Source organism: Sorex fumeus, unplaced genomic scaffold (assembly GCF_029834395.1).
Source record: "Sorex fumeus unplaced genomic scaffold, SorFum_2.1 ptg000001l, whole genome shotgun sequence".
Classification (NCBI taxonomy): Eukaryota; Metazoa; Chordata; class Mammalia; order Eulipotyphla; family Soricidae; genus Sorex; species Sorex fumeus.
Genome location: NW_026606058.1, coordinates 3,509,630 through 3,528,883, shown reverse-complemented (window position 1 = coordinate 3,528,883; position 19,254 = coordinate 3,509,630). Strand labels below are relative to the sequence as shown.

At 43.6% G+C, this 19,254-nt stretch overlaps 1 non-coding gene across 1 annotated transcript; it reads right to left on the bottom strand.

Moving 5' to 3' along the window:
* Positions 1-15,585: 15,585 nt before the first annotated feature.
* On the bottom strand, positions 15,586-15,692 carry LOC130035666 (U6 spliceosomal RNA). The gene has a single exon (XR_008794253.1). It is a non-coding gene; the product is annotated as a U6 spliceosomal RNA (small nuclear RNA).
* Positions 15,693-19,254: the final 3,562 nt, after the last annotated feature.

The window sequence follows — 19,254 nt, the reverse complement described above, 5'->3', positions numbered from 1 at the left end:
TGCTTGCGCCGAGTCTCACCCACAAGTGAATCCCCAGAAAACTCAGGTATGTGGGACTTTGTGCCTGAGAACTCTGGGTTCAGCCGGACCAGGAACGGATATCCTCTACCCGTATCCTCCCCACACTTTCCACACCCCATCGAAAGTAAGAAAGAAAGAGAAAGAAAGAAAGGAAGGAAGGAAGGAAGGAAGGAAGGAAGGAAGGAAGGAAGGAGACTGAGGGAACAAAATGCATGTCAAAGAAAACTCGTAACCTAAGTTGGCTGTAGGCCAAGTAAAAAGGCCATTTTAACGAGGGCATAGGCAGTGTGTAGGAGAGACAAAGTTGTAAATAAGAACTTTGTCAAATTGCAAAGACCCAGAGAGAGAAGGGTGTCCTGCTTCAGAGTGTCCACTATGACGCTGGGCATGAGGGAGCTGGGGAGGCATCTGTGCTGAGTCCCGCCAAGGCTGTGGCAGACTACCAGCAGACTTAGTGACACCTGCACATTCCCTCACAGGCTCACCGGACACCACATACCCAAGCTCTATTGTCAAAAAGGCAAATAAGGAAGAGGAGTAAGGCCCAAGGGGCAGGGACCTGACACCCAAAGCAACTGTGCCCAGATTTCCCAAACAGTAGCAAGTGCACAACCCACAGAAACAGAAGTATTGCCACAGGGAAATCTGTGAGGCTTAGCAATACATTGTGTTAGGTAGATCCCCTTATTTAGGAGGCGCTAGAAACTTTTTAAGTACCATCATACCCTTAATCCTAAAATGCCATTAATCCCCTGTAACACGCTTGCATTCTTGAGAGTATATGGGTGGCAACAGCTATTAACTTTATTTACCTGCAAAGCAAAGACCAAGGAAGAATCAGTCGTAATGCCTAAGACAACAGGAAATGCAAGATTGGGCTCATAACTTGGGGAGACACTCAGAAAAGGAAGGAGTGGACAGAAGGCCAGGCTAGAGGACTGGAAATGAAGTAGAGACAAATTCTAACTCATCTAACTCAGGCTTCCATCCCATCCCGGAAGCTGCCCCTCCTGTCCTTGGATAGGGGTGTCCCTGCTCTGTTTGCCTCATGGGGAGGGTGACCATTCCCTTCTTTCCTTTTCCTGACCTGGAAGGTCTGCAAGGCCTAGATCCTGCTTCTCCTGTTCTCAGGGAGTCCCCAGTGCCTAATGGTCACTGAGTAAACTTAATGGCTCAGAGAGGAAGGAAAACATTGGTAGATGACACACAGAGGAACTGAAATTCAGAGGCACATGGTGAGATCTCTCTCTCTCTCTCTGTCTCTCTCTCTCTCTCTGTGTCTCTCTCTCTCTCATTACCCTAGAACATTAAGGTAGTTTATCAGAAACCAGCCTTAGGCGCTTAAATAATTCGGTCACAGAGAACTGACCAGGCCACTGGTGGGGACCAGAAAAAAAAAACTGTATTCCTTTGGGCATTCTCAAAGGTCACCTTCCTAAGCCACCTCGTTTCACAAATCATAATCTGCAGGTCCTGTGTCTCAACGTGCCCCTTTCCCATTTCTCTATTCATAACATAGTACCAACTGGCAAACTCCATATGCTACCTCTTTGCTTCTTCAGGGCAGGATTTTGCTTCTAAAACTGCTAGGGGCTGGAGCGATAACAGCGGGTAGGGAGTTTGCCTTGCACGAGGCTGACCCGGGTTCTATTCTCAGCATCCCATATGGTCCCCTGGGCACCGCCAGTAGTAATTCCTGAGTGCAGAGCCAGGAGTAACCTCTTAGCATCGCCAGGTGTGACCCAAAAAAGCAAAAACAAACAAGAAAACAAAAAAATCCTGATGCTCCTAGAACAGTGCCAGATACCTAATAGGTTTTTAATGAACATTTGTTCAGTGAGGGAAAAATGGACTAAATGAACTGTTCTCCAACCTAAAGTTTATGGCAATCCCCCGAAACTTTCCTAATGTAAATACTTCTTAAGAATTTTCTTTCCTGTTTGACTCATAAAATAAAGCTCTCTCTTTCACCACTCTTTTCAAACTTCCATCTCCCCCTGTGCTCTAACACTTACTCCTTGTTCTTTTTCTTCTCTCTTTCTCTCTGTCTCCCTGTCTCTTTGCATCTCTGTCTCTGTCTCTGTCTCGCTCTCTCTCTCATTACCCTAAAACATTAAGGTAGTTGATCAGAAACCAACTTTAGGTGCTTGTCTAAGAGTCTGTCTCAAAACAAGTCACCAGTGTGACATGGAAGGAAGCTACGGAAGTCCCCAATACTAGACGCCGGGAAAGGCATCCAACTTTCAGAAATCTATGAATAAATTCTTCCCCTTTGTATAACATCATTTCTTAGAGTAAAATTTCCCCCAACTTATGGCCTGTTGCCTAATGCAGAGCTGCCCTTTCTTTGCCTGTACAGAAATTTCTCAGGTTTTAAATGGGTGTATTTCCTTATTCTGTTAGACTGAGTCCCTGATGTGACAGGAATAAGAGGTCCCACAAAGATCAGCTGTCTGCTCCTATTCTAAAACTGGACGTTTCCTTAGTGTTGGCGCTGGAGGTGTGGAGAGGGGACACTGGGTCATCAGTGACAAGACAGGAATAAGCTACTAACGTGCCATCGTGGACAAGCCTTTGTGAATCCTGCTGGGAAGAAAAGGCTGATGGACACCGAGATAAATCATAATTCGGTAATACAGCTGAGTAAAAGCTGGCTTTTCAGAACAAGTTCTCCACAGGATGCAGAAAGCTTGAAAGCGACTTTCAACTGCTTCTTCTGGTGCTGTCTTTCCCAGCAACTGGGGTGGGGGCAAAGGGTTGGAATGATTCCAGGAGACAATAATAGCCTTGAGTACAAAGGTGGCAGGTGGCTTTCTGTTTGTTTGCTTAAAGAACATAGATTGGGGTCACACTGAGTGACTTTTTCTGAAAAGGGGAAAGTGACTAAATAAGTCTAAATCTCTAATATAGGGCTTGAACCCGCCCCCCTGTGCACAGAGACATGATGAAAGGGGGAAATGTGGATGACAAGAGAATGACAACAAGTTACACCTGAAGCAGTAAATGCAGACCCTGTCTGCTTTAGCAGACTGTCCCACCCCGGTGGTCCCTACATTAGTCTTCCCTTTGCAGTCTCAGACAGGGTTCTCCAAATTCAACAGTGCTAGCCGACATGTTGCTTGCAAGCTCAGAAAGATGCAAGCTCTTCTGTCTCCGGGTTCAACTTCTCTCCTCCACAGGTGGTTGGTGGGCTTTACACTTTTAGTATAAAACCTTAAAGTGCTTGTGAATAAATTCATGGCTTTTTCCTACCCACCTTCTGTGCTAGAGAAATGGTTATTTGGGACCAGAGAGATAGTACAACAGGGAGGGTACTTATCTAGCCTGTGGTCAACCAGGGTTCAGTGCCCAGCACCCTATATATGAGGTCACCCCATCATCAGGAGTGATCCCTGAGAGTAGTCAGAAGTTAGCTCTGAGCACTACTGGGTGGACTCCCCTTCCCCACTTCCCTGCCAAAAAAGAGAAAGAAATGGTTACAGAACCAATGACGGCTGCGATCTTCCCCCCATGCCCTCTGCCCTCTCCTCTTTGGCTCAGGATCCCTTCCCTGAGGTAATTTCCCACCTCCCCTTCTGCAAGATGATCCTACCCAAGAAGCATCTGACAAGAATCACTGAGCATTTTCAGTTACTCTGGATCTGTATTGTGAAGAATATTTTGCCAAGTTATAGCAATGGGGAGAATGTAGTTTCTATGTATAGAATTATAGGAAATAATCTGACTTACCACCTACACCCTCAAGATCAGTTACACCCACCAACTGCCGTGTAACCCCAACAATGGCCAGGATCCAGAGAGTATCACACCAAGCTCCCGGGAGAGAACAAGGCAGAGTCTCCTACCCTGTGCCTGACTGTCCTCACCAGGGCCCAACAGCTGAAGATCTCCGGGCCCCAGCTAAGGCCATGCTGGGACCACTCTTCACACACTTGCATGAGCCTCACGCATAAAAGAACTGGCAGAGGAACCCGGGTGTGTGGGACCCGGGGCTGAGATCTCCAAGCCTGCACGGTTTGGGACTGGACCTGCCAGTAGCTAGACAGTTACACCCACCAACTGCCGTGTAACCCCAACAATGGCCAGGATTCAGAGATTATCACACTCAGCTCCCGGAAGCGACATCTTATCATCTCATTTCTACTTTGGACAAACTGGCAGGCTACCAAATGTAACCTGCCCACACATCAGAGTCTGGCAAACTCCCCGTGGTGTACCCAATATGCCAAATACCAGTAACAATGAAGGGTCTCATTCTCCTAACTCTGAAAGAGTCTTGAATATGGCACTTTTAAAAAAAAATCTCAGGGCTAGGACGAAGGAGACATTACTGGGGCCTGCTCGAGGCAATCGAAGAATAACCCTCAAGATTTAAAAATCAATGCACCACAACTATTAGCTTCACAGGATTCTTCCATTGATTCTTCAATGTTCAGTACAGATAATATATTAAATCATGAAAGCAATTCATCTCTGCTCATAAAGTACTTGAGCATTCTATAAACGACACATTCTATAAATGGGGACCCAAATCAACTCAGGAGTGTGCTACGTTGGTCAAAAACTCTGATGCTCTCAGCGAGTTTTCAGAAAGGCAATAACGGCCTGGACACCTGGGAAAAGAAGGACAACACGCACTGACCACACCCTCCCCTGTGCTGGATTCAGGATGAGACACTCAGGCTCCAGCTCGTTTAGTTCCAACAAGTCTGAGCAAAACTGGGGCTCCCATGCTGATATGCCCAACCCTGAGACTCTTCTTTCTGCTGGGAAGTGACTGACTACAGGAAAAAGAGCAAACAGAGACTCCGTGTGAGAAAGCTCCTGTGACATACACCTGTGTTGGAACACTGGGTTCTAATTTGTAGCAACAATTGACTTCCTGTGTGATCTTACAAAAATCACTTTGCCTCTCATGGGCTCAATTTTTTTCTTTTTAAAGGTAGAAAGAAAGGGTTAAGGTACTTGAAGCTCCTGTGCTTAGAATCTGCTGAGGAAGGCTTACAGTTTTCATTGCTTTCAGTTAACGAAGAACATCCTGCACTCACCTCTCTCTGCCCACCTCCTCATGGCAGAGTAAGTTCCAGAACACTTTGCTAAGGGAACTACCAACCTCTCCTCCTGAACATCAGAGTCAGAAAACTAGCACATCACACAGACAGTCAGAGGCCAGGAAGCAGCTGCTCCTACCAGTTTAAGTGCAGCCTGAGCAGCATGTCGTAATGAAATCTTGCCTCGCCTCTCCCTCTGCTGCCACCCTTTCTCCCTAATCTCTGAGCAGTGGTCACCTTTCTCCCTGATCCTTCCAGGGGCAGGAAGGTGTTGCAGTTTCTAGTTGCTGCAAGAAACTAATGATTTCTCTCTGGCAGGGTCATGGGGCCACGTGACACATTTGTAACCACAGTAAAGAGGTTAAGGATTAAAAGGAGATGAGTCTGCAGAACTGCCATGGCAAAGTAGTGTGGTAATTGAACCACATCATGGTTGGGGCACACAGAAGGGTGTGAGGCATCAGGGGTAAAAGCTAAGGGGAAGAGAATGCTTGTCTGAGCTAGTCCCACCGTGGGAGAATTGATGATGGCGAAATACTGCTATTCCTTCACCCCTAGCCCTGACTCTGACATAATCTCATCCTAGAATCATTTTCATCGTTAAGGGGTCTGCCTTCCTAAACATTCATCAAGAGGCTAAATGAAAATGAATAAAATAAAGATGAAAACAACCCCAAAAAGAGGCTAAATGAATAAATGAATGCATGAATCAGTCACCCCGGGAGGAATATTCTTTTTTTATTAATTTTTTTTTATTTTTAAATGAATCACCATGAGGTACAGTTACAAACTCCCGTGCTTGTATTTCAGTCATACAAGGATCAAGTACCCATCCCTCCACCAGTGCCCATTCTCCACCACCAATGATCCCAGTATCCCTCCGACCACCCCCACCCCACCCCGCCTCTGTGGCAGGGCATTCCCTTTTGCTCTCTCTTTCCTTTCGGGTGTTGTGGTTTGCAATATAGGTACTGAGTGGCCATCATGTTCGGTCTATAGTCTACTTTCAGCCCGCATCTCCCATCCCGAGCAGGCCCTCTAAGCACCCTTTACTTGGTGATCCCCAGGAGGAATATTCTGACTTGGTCTCCAACTCTTCAATCTTTCCTTCTCATTTCCAGACTGTCCTGAGAATGTGTTCGATGGACGTGACGAGTAGGTGTTTCCTTCAAGCACCAACTACCCTCATTTTGGGGGAACCAGGCAATAAATTACAGAGGATTGGGGACAGCATCCCTTCCCACTCCCAGATAATCTGCACCAGAGCCCCTAGGCCATCCCCTAGCCATCTCTAATACTCTTTTATGTTGCTGGCAAAGGCCTCGGGAGGATTACTACCATTTACTGGAGCCTTTGTAAACTCCCTGAGATGTCCCCCCTTCTCTCTCTTTCTCTCCCTCTCTCTCTGCTCTCAGGACCTTAGATCCATCACCCTGTTGTGCCTGACAGCCGAGGGTAACTCAGTGTTCCTCAGCACGTACAGGGTGTCTGCTCCGGGAGGAGCCCTAGGATGGGCATCTCCTTATAAGGCCTGCACACTATTTGGGGGAGAGATGGGAAAAGATGATCCCTGAATACTTCATGAGTCTGATTCCCACCCAACACTGCTTTTCACCTGCCTGCTCTAGAAACATCCTGCACAAATGCTAACCAGTTCACAGACCAGTCAGCAATTAGTGAGGGCTGTGATTCCAGGCTACACCTCAGATCCCATCTATCCACTGGGACTGGGCATCATAGCCTCCAATTCTTTCTAGGAAAGCTAAAACCTTCTTCTCTACTATCTCTGTGCAAATCCTTCAAAATCTTATCAGTCATTCCCCAGGCCTCCTGAAATGATCACAGTCCAACTTCCAAAGCCATTTTCCTTTCCTATACTTCATAGAAAGCCAGAACTTTCACAAAAAATCCTCTATTCCCAAATGAGTTCTAAATCCCTACTCAGAAATTCCCTTGGAAGACAGATTTACAGGGGGAGGGAGGGAAGACTCACGGGTAATCAGCAATGTGAACACAATTAGGAAGATAAGATGAGGGCAGAGAGCACTGAGAAGCCTGCAGAAGTCGAAGCAGAGAGACCACATGAAACTACGAGGATCTACTTGCTCTGGTGATTCTTGAAGAACATATTAAGGATGTTAAACTTAGGGCCGGGGATGGTTCTCATCAGCAATACTTTCTACAAAGATTAATAATCCCATTTCTAGGGTGATTCTCAAAGGGACAGAGTTGGGATTAGTAGATGTTCTTTAAAATTCCTTTCTTGGTCTTTGTTCATGCTGGAGCTTGTCTCAGAGGGGAGTCCACCCTCGTCAGGTCTTGGGGAGGCTGAAAGAGAGGAACAAGAAGTTTAGTTTTTTAGAAGTTTATTTTTTAGCTGATTTAACTATGTCATTCCAGAAGTACACTGAACTTCCAGCAAAGGCCTAAGACCCCATCATGGATTGCAGGCAGGAACAATGGGCTGGGGTCCTAGTGATTGTTTGCCCATGCTGCAACTGCTCTTTCTGGTTTCTGTAACAATGCTTGCCTTGCTGCACTTGGGTGAAACTGCTGTGCACCAGGATGTGAGTTTGAACTTGAGGGACTCAAAACAAATAATGAAAATGCTTAGGAAAGAATAGAAAGTCACTGTGTTCCATATACCAGCTTCCCTGACTGAAAACCTTAATGGAAACCCCAACAAATTGCTGACCATACCTAAAATGCTATTAAAACATCACAGATTTCATTGCTTAGTTATCTATCTTTTCTATCCCACTTCCTCCACTCCCACTTTACCTCAGTACACGTTCATTCTTTCAGTGAACAAACCTTCATCAAGTTATTCTATTATGGGTTCTTTATGGGTGGCTGTTAGTTGCAAAATTTCTGGAAGGCATAAACCTCACTGGTAACAGGATCTCGTCTCTACTAATACACAAGTTAGCCAGGCTGGTTTATCCTGTTGGTTTTCTCAAGAAAATACCTTTAAAACAACCATCTCACTTCATAAATTTCATTAAAAACAACATGCAACATTTTGGCAGTTCCTCAGAAAGTTAAACAGAATTATGATATGATCCAGTAAATTCACCCCTGGTACCAAGCCAAGAAAACTGAAGGCATATGTCCACATAAAAAACTAAACATATATATTCTCAGAAACATCAGTTGTTACAGAGATTGGCATACCTCTAAAAGAACAAAAAGAACCAGTGTTGACAAGGATGTGGGGGTCAAAGGAGCCTCACCCACTATTGGTCTGAAAGTCAACTGGTTCAATATGGAAACATCTCAGAAAACTAAGAATTGAGCTCTCATCTGAAACTTGGAAATTCCACTTCTTGGTATTGACTCCAAGAGTATCCCTAATAACAATATTTAGAAAAACCATTTCTGCTTCCTATGCTCATTCCAGGCTGGAGCGATAGCACAGCGGTAGGGCGTTTGCCTTACAAGTGGCCAACATGGCTGACCCGAGTTCAATTCCTCTGCCCCTCTCGGAGAACCCGGCAATCTACCAAGAGTATCTCGCCTGCACGGCAAAGCCTGGCAAGCTACCTGTGAGGTATTTAATTTGCCAAACACAGTAACAACAAGTCTCACGATGGAGACGTTATTGGGTCCGCTCGAGCAAATCGATGAACAACGGGAGGACCGTGCTTACATGCTCATTCCTATATTCAGAATAGCCAAAATCTGGAAATAGCCCAAATGTCCAAGATCGGAAAACCTGAAAAAGAAATTATGGTATATGTACACAATAAAATACCATTCAACTATAGGAAAAGAATATAGTGCAAGTTCCACTACACGAATAAATCTAGAGGGTGTCATAGAGAGTGCAGTTAGTCAGAATGATCTCTCTCATGACTGGTATATAAAGAAAAATTATAAGAAAATAACAAATGGCCAAATGCAACAGAACCTGAAAACTGGTCTACAGAATTGAATTTATTATGGTGGGGGAACCGAATGTAGCCTGCCCACACAGCAGAGTCTGGCAAACTCCCTGTGGCGTACCCAATATGTCAAATACCAGTAACAATGATGGGTCTCATTCTCCTAAAGAGCCTTGAATATAATCTCAGGGCTAGGATGAAGGAGACGTTACTGGGGCCTGCTCAAGGCAATCGACGATTAACAGGATGATTTGTGATTTGTGATTGGGGGAACAGTGGGTTAGGGTAGGGTTTGATGGCAGGGAGCAGGAGGCAATGGTGGACAGAAGGGTGTGGCATTGGAACAATATGTGCATGAAACCCCACTATTAACAGTATTATAATTCATGTTGCCTAAATTGGGGCACGGGGCACACCCCCCTGAGCTCAGGCATTACTCCTGGTTTTGTACTGAGGGATCACTCTTGGAAGTGCCTGGGGGTTACTATATGGGATGCTGGGGATCAAATTCAGGTCAGCTGCATGCAAAGTAAGCTTCTTATCCACCTTATCTCTGGCCCCTGATTAAATTCATTTTGTTTTGTTCTGGTTTTAGTTTTGGTTTGGGGGCCACACCCAGCAGTGTTCAGATTTACTCCTGGCTCTGCACAGGAATCACTTCTGGAGAGGTTCAGGGACCAACATGCCAAGGATGGAACTCAGGTCACTCGCATGCGAGGAAAGCACCCTACCTGCTGGACTATCACTCCAACCCACCTACCTAAATTTTTTTAATTAAAACTTAAATAAAATAGAGGCTGGAGCGGTAGCACAGCGGGTAGAGCGTTTGCCTTGCACGCAGCCAACATGACCGACACAGGTTCGATTACCAGCATCCCATATGGTCCCTGAGCACCGCCAGGAGCAATTCCTGAGTGCATGAGCCAGGAGTAACCCCTGAGCATCGCCGGGTGTGACCCAAAAAGCAAAAAAAAAAAAAAAACTTAAATAAAATAGAGAGGGAGGAGAGAAAAAGTGAGAGAGAGAAAGGAGAGAGAGAGAGAGAGTGCTCAGCAGAGAACAAGAGCTTCTCCAGAGTGGAGTGAGAGCCCAGTACACTTTCCAGCACTAAATATGAAGGTATAAAAGTCCACATCTTAAGAGAAGATGTGGGTGACTCCTGTACTTGGGTGCTACATGTGCTCGCCAGCAAAACATGGTCACAGGCAGTACATGGTTTGGGCAGCATGTGCATGTGCTTCCTTTATTTAAGTTGGCTTTAAAGGGGGTTCTCCCAACCTGTCCCACATGGGGGCTTTCTACCTAAGTAAAAGTCCATGCTAGGATGGTTGCCAAGGGAGTAGAGTTGGGATTAGTTTAAGGTCTTCTTCGAAATTCATTTCTTGGCTTTTGTTCTTGCTGGAACTTCTCTGAGTCGGGGGAGGTGGCAGAGGGAGGTCCAGCCTTCTCTGGGTCTGTGCTGGCATCAGGTACAGGTCCTATCAGGCTATAATTTCTGTGTCCACAAAGCGGATTTTTTGCAACCTTAAGACTAGTTGGTTTTGGGCTGGAGCGATAGAACAGCGGGTAGGGCGTTTGCCTTGCACACAGTCAACCTGGCCGACCTGAGTTTGATTCCTCTACCGCTCTTGGAGAGCCTAGCAAGCTACCAAGAGTATCTCGCCTGCACGGCAAAGCCTGGCAAGCTATCAGTGACATATTTGATACGCCACAGTAACAAGTGTCACAATGGAGACGTTACTGGGCCCGCTCAAGCAAATCGATGAACAACAGGAGAGTGACAGTGACTTAAGGCTAGTCGGTTTTATTGTTTCCCAAGAATTCATTGTCATGAAGAGGATGGGGGGGGAGGACGTGGGGGCGGGGAGTAGGAGTTGGAGAGGGGACTTCCCTATCTATCTGCCTGCCGCTTCATCATATTGATTGCTAACAGGCACAGAGTTTCCTGAGAAGAACAAAAATGTTATAACACTAGATTTTAGTGATGGTTGCATACTACTGAAAAAATAACACTGGATTGTTCTCGTTATATAGATAAACTGTATGACAGGTAAATTACATCTCAATAAAATTCCTGGGAAGTAGCTCAAAGGACTGGAGCACTGGTTTGTGAAGGCCCCAGGTTTAATTCCCACACGATTTCCCAAGCACGACCAGGGTGGGACTACTGGACCCCAGCACTGCTGGGCCAAGGGCAGCACCATACTAAATACTACTAGACCACCTACTTGGGGGACCCCCAAAACAAACAAATCAGTCTCTTAAACAAAAGATTTTTAAAAGTGCCCCAAAATTTGCCTGGATGATTCAAATTCTGCCACATGTGACCAATTTGGGTGATAATCTGTTTTAGTTTATAGTTTCTCAATTTTTTGTTTTTGTTTTTGTTTTGGGGTTATCCACCCAGTGATGCTCAAGGTAACTTCTGGCTCTGTACTCAGGAATCTTCATTTTGGTGCTCAGAAAAAGAAACTAGATGGAGATTGAACCCAGGTTGGCCACATGTAAGGCAAATGCCCTACCTGATGTACTATTAACTTGGCCCAATTTCTCTATTAAAAGAAAATTTAAAATTCAAGTTTAAAATCAAGATTATAAGTAATCCTGTCCTTATGCATTCTAACTTTAACATGAAATAGATAAATCTTACAAATTTAAATTTTAGTAAGAGTGAAAGAGAGTTAAGAAAAATGTAAGGGCTGAATTTGAATAGGTCTACAAATATACAAATGTGCTTTTTGTCCCTATAAAGAAAGTTTTAAATTTCATTAGTTTTGGAGTCACACCCAGCAATACTCAGGAATTACTCCTGGTTCTGCACTCAAGAATTACTCCTGGTGGTACTCAGGAGACCATATGGGATGTTGGGGATCAAAACCAGGTTGGCCACATGCAAGAAAAATGCCCTACCTGCTCTATTATTGCTCTGGTCCCCTAATAAAGTAACTACTGGCTTTATATTAAAATGTATTATATCATAGATACTGCTTGTGTCTGCATTTACAAAGGATTATAATAAAAATCTCTATAGATGTTTCAAAACCACCTGATTGGATAGATAACATTCAATAAAAATGAAATGTTAACTCATTATTGCAAATGTAGGATAGGAGTGAACAAACCTTTCTTAATATAGTACAGCAACCATAGTGCCATGAGTGAAAGCCATACTCAATACCAAGTCCTCAGAAGTTTGTTTTGTCTTTTGGAGAAGCTCCTTTAATGCTTCTTGAAAGACTGGTTTCAAGGCTATGAATTCACTAAGTTTTTGCTTGTCCCTAAAGCCCTGTATTGTTCTTTTAAATCTGACTGGTAATCTAGCCAGATACAGAATTCTTGGTGATGTGTCCATTTCACTGAGATATCTCTCTCCATTCTTTCCCATGCAGTCTCATTTGATAGATTTGCTATAAATCTTAAGAGCTTTCCTTTGTATGTAAATTCTCCTTTTGATCTGTCTGTGTTTCTCAATCTTTATCCAACCATGGTCCCCTTTGGTCCTTGTTCTTCCTGCACTCCCCCATCCTATATGTTGACTTCTAATCTCATGCCATTGGCCCCATTTATGTGATTTTCATCCGTGGAGTCCCTTAGAATATTCTGGACCCTAATATTATGGTCCCTGGTTGAGAAATTCTGATCTGTTGTTCTACAAATTATCTAAAGTACTGTAGGTTATGCTCAGCAGTGACTTCTGAATGTTATAATTCATTTCATTGTAAGAGGAGTGCTAAAGAACAATAAATAATGACCTGAGACTTCACGAAAGTTCCCTTCTCTGAATGATGGAATTTTGTTTCTAAAAAAAAGCCCAGAATATAAGCAAAATCTAGGCTACACACTAGCTGTGGGGAATACAGTTCCAAACAAACCTGCCCACCAAACACTCAGGAACCCATGACATTCTTCTCTTGGCTCAGTACACATTTTCTGACAAGGTTAAAATACTGCCTACGTTACTGTTACCTTCAAAACTCAGTGATTCAGTTCAGCCTCCCAGAAAGCAGGATGAGAAGAATTTTTCAATATGTAAGAATAAATATCCCATATTTCATATCGAGCCCACATCTTGGTATCGTCCCTGAAAACAAAAATCATTGATTTGGAAAAGTACATGCATATATATGTTCATTGAAATGCTTAGTACAATAACCAGGTTATAGAAACGACCCAAATATCCAATAACAAGTGAGGTGATAAAGAGGTTGTAGCTGGGGCTGGAACGATAGCACAGCGGGTAGGGCGTTTGCCTTGCATGCAGCCAACATGGCCGGCACAAGTTCGATTCCCAGCATCCCATATGGTCCCCCGAGCACCGCCAGGAGCAATTCCTGAGTGCAAGAGCCAGGAGTAACCCCTGAGCATTGCTGGGTGTGACCCAAAAAGAAAAAGAAAAGAAGTTGTAGCATGTATACACAATGGAATAGTATGCAGCTGTAATAAAAGATGAAATCATGCTGTTTTCTGCAACATGGATAAAACTGGGGGCATTATGTTGACTGAACTAAGTCTATGGGAGAGGGACAAATACCGGATGATTATGTTCATCTGTGATATATAGAGCAATAAGACAAGGGAATTAAAGGTATCAAATGATAGCAAATGGTTGGCCATGGAATCCCTTACTGGAAATGCCAGAAAGGGGGAAGTAGATGGGAGAATGATGCCGTATACTGGAAGTAATATAAGGGTATTGGTCAAAAGTTTGAACACTATAATCACTTAACTTCCCGTTAGTCGTCGATTTGCTCGAGCGGGCGCCAGTAACGTCTCCATTTGTCCCTGTCGCGTGCTAGTGTAGCCCAATGGCATCTGTTCGCTCCGGGAACATGAAGGGCCTCAAACCGATCGTTCATGATCTTGACGAAGAAGTCTGACCATCTGGTAGGTGGGCGGCCACGCGGTCTTTTGACATCCCGTGGAATCCAGTCGGTAACAGCTCTAGTCCAGCGGTCATCTTTAAATCTCATTATGTGACCAGCCCATCTGATTTTTGACACCTTGGCAAATGAGACAGCGTCCCTGATCCTTGATTGTCGACGGATGTCAGAACTCCGGACTCGTTCTCTCATTTGAGTGAAAGAACACTATAATAGTTAAATTTTTAAATAACTTTGCTAAGCAGCAACTCAGGAAGTGGGAGGAGACTTTGGAATATTGGTGAAGGAATACAGACTGATGGTCAGTTGGAAATTGAAACATTGTAAGTCTAAAATTATATTATTACAGAATTACAAACCACAGTGCCTAAAATTAAAAACCTTAAAAAAAAGAATAAAATCCAGTTACCCTCACATGCATCATTAATAGGGAAATGGGATAATAATTAAAGAAGAGTAATTAATTAGCAAGGAAAAATTTTAAATGAGAGCTCATTTTGTAGATGTTAAATAATAATCTTTCAATGTAAGAAAATCTCAACTGGAGGTTTATGTCTATTAATTAGCCCCACTCCTCTCCAGGGGAAGGTGTGCATTTGCTCCATCCACAATTTATCTACCTGCTTAATGCCAAGGCGATGTTCTGCCCAAGATTCCACAGAGTTCTTCCTTAATGAGGCACACATCCATCTAGGTCTCATGGATTTCCTCCTACTAAAAAGGCATCCAACATCTCAAAAGAAGGAAAAAGGAAGTCTTAGTGTGTCGTGATAATTGTCCTAGTAATTTGACCGAATATGACAAGGAAACTCCCTTGAAAACCCCATTAACTCAAAACAGCGCTTGTCACACCCACGAGGCTCATCAACTGACCATGGGAAAAGAGCAACAAGACCTAGAAATAGGGTCAAAAACTGTTGCAGTAGTTAGTAAGTGGAAATTTTTCAATCTTTTTTTTTTCTTTTTTTTTTCCCCCTTTATTTTATTTTATTTTTTTTAAAGTTGTAGATTTACAATTTTTTGTGCTTTGGTTTCAATTATACAATGATCAGATACCCATCCCTCCACCAGTGCCCATTTTCCACCACCATGGATAATATCCCTCCCACCCCCCATTCCCCCATCCCCCCTGTCTCTGTGGCAGGGCAATCCCCTGTGTTCTCTCTCTCCTTTTGGGTGTTGTGGTCTGCAAAAGAGGCATTGAGTGGCAAACATGTTCAGTCCATAGTCTACTTTCGACATGCATCTCCCCTCCTGGGAGGATCCTCCAAACATCCTTTATTTGGTGCTCCCTTCTCTATCTGAACGGCCCTTTCCTCTAGGATACCCGGCTGGCCTCTAAGTTATGGAGTAATCCTCCTGGTGCTGATATCAGCTATTCTTGGGTATTAATCTCATACTTTGTTACTTTATATCCCCCAGATGAATGCAATCTTTCTATGTCTATCCCTCTCTTTCTGACTCATTTCGCTTAGCATGATACTTTCCATGTTGTACCACTTGTATGTAAATTTCATGACTTCATCTTTTCTAACAGCTACATAGTACTCCATTGTGTAGATGTACCAAAGTTTCTTTAACCAGTCATCTGTTCTTGGGCACTCAGGTTTCTTCCAGTTTCTGGCTATTGTAAAGAGTGCTGCAATGAACAAACAAGTGCAGATGTCACTTCGACTATACATTTTTGCCTCTCTGGGATATATTCCCAGGAGTGGTATTGCTGGGTCAAATGGGAGCTCAATTTCTAATAAAAATATGGAACACTTCACGAATTTGCATGTCATCCTTGCGCAGGGGCCATGCTAATCTTCTGTGTATCGTTCCAATTTTAGTATATGTGCTGCCGAAGCGAGCACGGAATTTTTTCAATCTTAATCTGCCACTTGAAAAAACAGAAGGATGAGCTGGGTTGGGGATAATCCAATGTTCTGGAGTGCATGTGTCGCAGGCAGGACCCAGGTTCAATCTCCAGCACCAACTGCATGCTCCCCTCAGGCATCACCAGTTAGCCCCTGAGTTCCTTTAGGTGTGGATCACCCCAATGAAAATAAAACAGACAGAAATTTTTTAAAGGGCTTGAGGTGTGGTTCAATGGTCAAGCACTTCCCCTGCGTGTGTGAATCCCAGTCCCTCATGGTCTTCTGAGAAACACCAGGAGTAAAGCATGTTCTAAGCCAGGAGTAGCCCCAGAGAACTGCCAGATGTGGCCCAAAATTTCCAAAATAATGTTAATTTTAAATAAATAGGGACAGAAGGGGAATTTTTATGTATATTTTATTTCCATAACTCTGAGTACTTGTCTTGTGTCACCTGATAGATTACAGGTTCCTTGTGTGTTAGAGTTACTTGAGAAGCACAGGAAAATAACAAATATCTGCCTGACTATGCATCAGGAGGTGCTCATTTTGAATGTTAGATTCTTCATAGCATTCCTGTATGTCATTAGGAATTTTTTTTTCTGACATCAGCTTTCATGAAAAGTTATTTCTCTCATTGAGAAGTAGCAATCAGCAATCCTGAAGGGACAAAAGAGACAGTATAACAAAGAGGGGTACAAACACACAAACACAGTCATTGAAATTAAAAACTAGTTCATACTCATCCAGTTACTAGCTCTATAACCTTGAGCTGTCACTGTCACTGTCACTGTCCTCCCGTTGTTCATCGATTTGCTCGAGCGGGCCCAGTAATGTCTCCATTGGAGACTTTGTTGTTACTGTGTTTGGCATATCGAATACATCGCGGGTAGCTTGCCAGGCTCTGCCATGCGGGAGAGATACTCTCGGTGGCTTGCCGGGCTCTCGGAGAGGGGCAGAGGAATCGAACTCGGGTCGGCCATGAGCTAGTTATTTATATTTCTTTGAATCGCAACAAGTCAATGAGAGAGTAAATGTCTAAGGGACTTGACTTACCAACTGCCAACTCCAAGCTGGATCCCCAGCACCAAATATGGTCCTCCCAAGCCCTTCCAAGAGTGACCCCTGAGCATCAAGCAGGGAATTGCCCCTGAGTACTGCTGGGTGTGATCCAATAATTCCCCTCCTGGGAAAGAGGGATAGGACAGACACACACAAAAAGCTGAAGATAACATTTCTTGTTTGGGCGTTGATATGAGAAATAAATAAGATTATATATTTAAATGCTGAACAAGGAACCCAGCACACAAAAAGACCTCAAAAAATGTAGCTTAAAAATCACTTCCCCTTAAGTTCATGAAATCACAATAAAACCAGGAAAACACATTAAAAAACAATGGACAAACATTCCTCATCCCACTTATAAATAATAGCTGAATTACTTACAATTCTCTCCCATTTTTCCTACAGAGGAAGATTGAGTACAAAGTCCCAAGACCTTTATCAAATTGATGTATAGAACAAAGTTACAAAATAATTTCTATATCCCCCACAACACTAAGATTAGAATAAAAAAATCTAAGAATGTTAATGCCAAAAGAATGCTTAGAGATCAGACCAAACCTCTTATCCCATAGCTGAATAACCTAAACCCATGAATCCCAGAATCTCCCAGGATTTCTTAAAATATGTATTATTTCTGTCCCCTACAACCTTCCCTCTCCCCTCTACCCAACAACCTCTTCCAATATCCCATCAATGAAAAATAGTGACTTAAATTGTGCAAAAATATTTTGTGTACCCAAACTCCCTGGGAAAGCTCCTTGGGACTAGGACTGTATCGCTTATCTCTGTCTATGAAAAAGCTAATACATACAGTTCTCTGCTCATTCACAGAATATTTTTCGGGACATTATTTCTTATGTTCTCCACTTCAGTCTGCAGCTGTGAGGGAGCCTTAAAAAATATCAACAGGAAAAGGGCCAAAGTGTGACTGTTTCGATGGCAACAGTTGTTATCTTTACTTTCCCACCCATCCACTTGTCTCTGGGGTCAGTACACTTTCTTTTGGTTCTTGGTTCTAAAAGGTAAGAAGAAATGTAACTGAAGAGTACTCATGAATCCAGACACAAAAATACAAAGATAATTTTGAGCATGATCCAGTTCTAAGGATTTATAAGCAGACTAAAGTCCTGGTAAGCATTGAGAGACCTTGAAGAGCAGCACAACGAACAAGCTAGAAGGAGGACAAGATTTCAAAAGGCAGAAACTCAGTGCATTGTCAATAAACATGCTGAGTCTTCACCCCATCAGCAACCACCCAGAAACCTCAATTATTTAGCCACCATGTTATCTATATGTAAATACTTGGAGTCTCCCTCTCTCTCCTCCCTCCTCTGCCCCCGCTTCCGCGCCACCTCTGGGGCCCACCCAGCTATGCTCAGGGCTTACTCCTCACTCTGTACTCAGGGATCACTTCTGACAGATGATAGATACATGGGGTTCCAGGGATCCAGCCTGGTTCTGTTGTAAGAAAAACAAGTGCCGTATATACTCTGGCTCCAACTGGAGCCTCTCTTAACTTTTCTACTTTCCTTGTCCTTTGTGTAATCTATCCTAAAAGCCCATCAATTCTTTTCACTATCCAGATACCATCTTGTGGTTTTGAACAGCTACATGCAAGTCAAAACCCTTTCTACTCCCCAGGCAGGACTTACTATGAACTCCCAAGAGGTTTCCCTGTCAAACCCCTTCTTTTCACTTCATGCATACCACAGCCTAGGGTCCTAGGTTACACCAAAGCTGTCCCAGTTTGAGCACTGAGTCTCACGCCCTAGGAAAATCCTTGCTTCCAGACTACTGGGACAATTGGTCACCTTACCATGTTCAGATTAAAATTTTCTTCCAAACAATATTTTGGTCATGTCATTTTCCTGACAAAAATGTTTTCTGATTCCCATTTCTCACTAAAAGAAACTCTCAGAAAGACTGCACTCATCTGGGGAATATGAAGTAACAAAATGGGAGATGAACACCCAAGAATAGTTGAGATAAGTACCAGGAGGTCTGCTCCACGGCTTGGAAGTTGGCAGTACATGCTGGGGGAAAAGCAGCTCAGATAGAGAAGGGAACACCACGTAAAGGATGTTTGGAGGATTCGCTCGGGATGTGAGATGCGTGCTGAAAGTAGACTATAGACTGAACACGATGGTCACTCAATATCTGTATTGCAAACCACAACATCCTAAAGGAAAGAGAGAGCAAAAGAGAGAGCCCTGTCACAGAGGCGGGGTGAGGCAGGGGGATGGGGTGTGGGGGAAGAGCTACTGGGATCATTGGTGGTGGAGAATGGGCACTGATGGAGGGTTGGGTACACGATCATTGTATACCTGAAACCCAAGCATGAAAGTTTGTAAGTCTACAACTGTACCTCACGGTGTTTCACTAATAAAAAAGATTGATTAAAAAAATAAAATAAATTCTCAAGAAGACCTCAAAACTGCCTTTAAGAATGTAAAAAAAAGTATCACAGGCAGGGATAAAATGATAGTGGTTCTAGGAC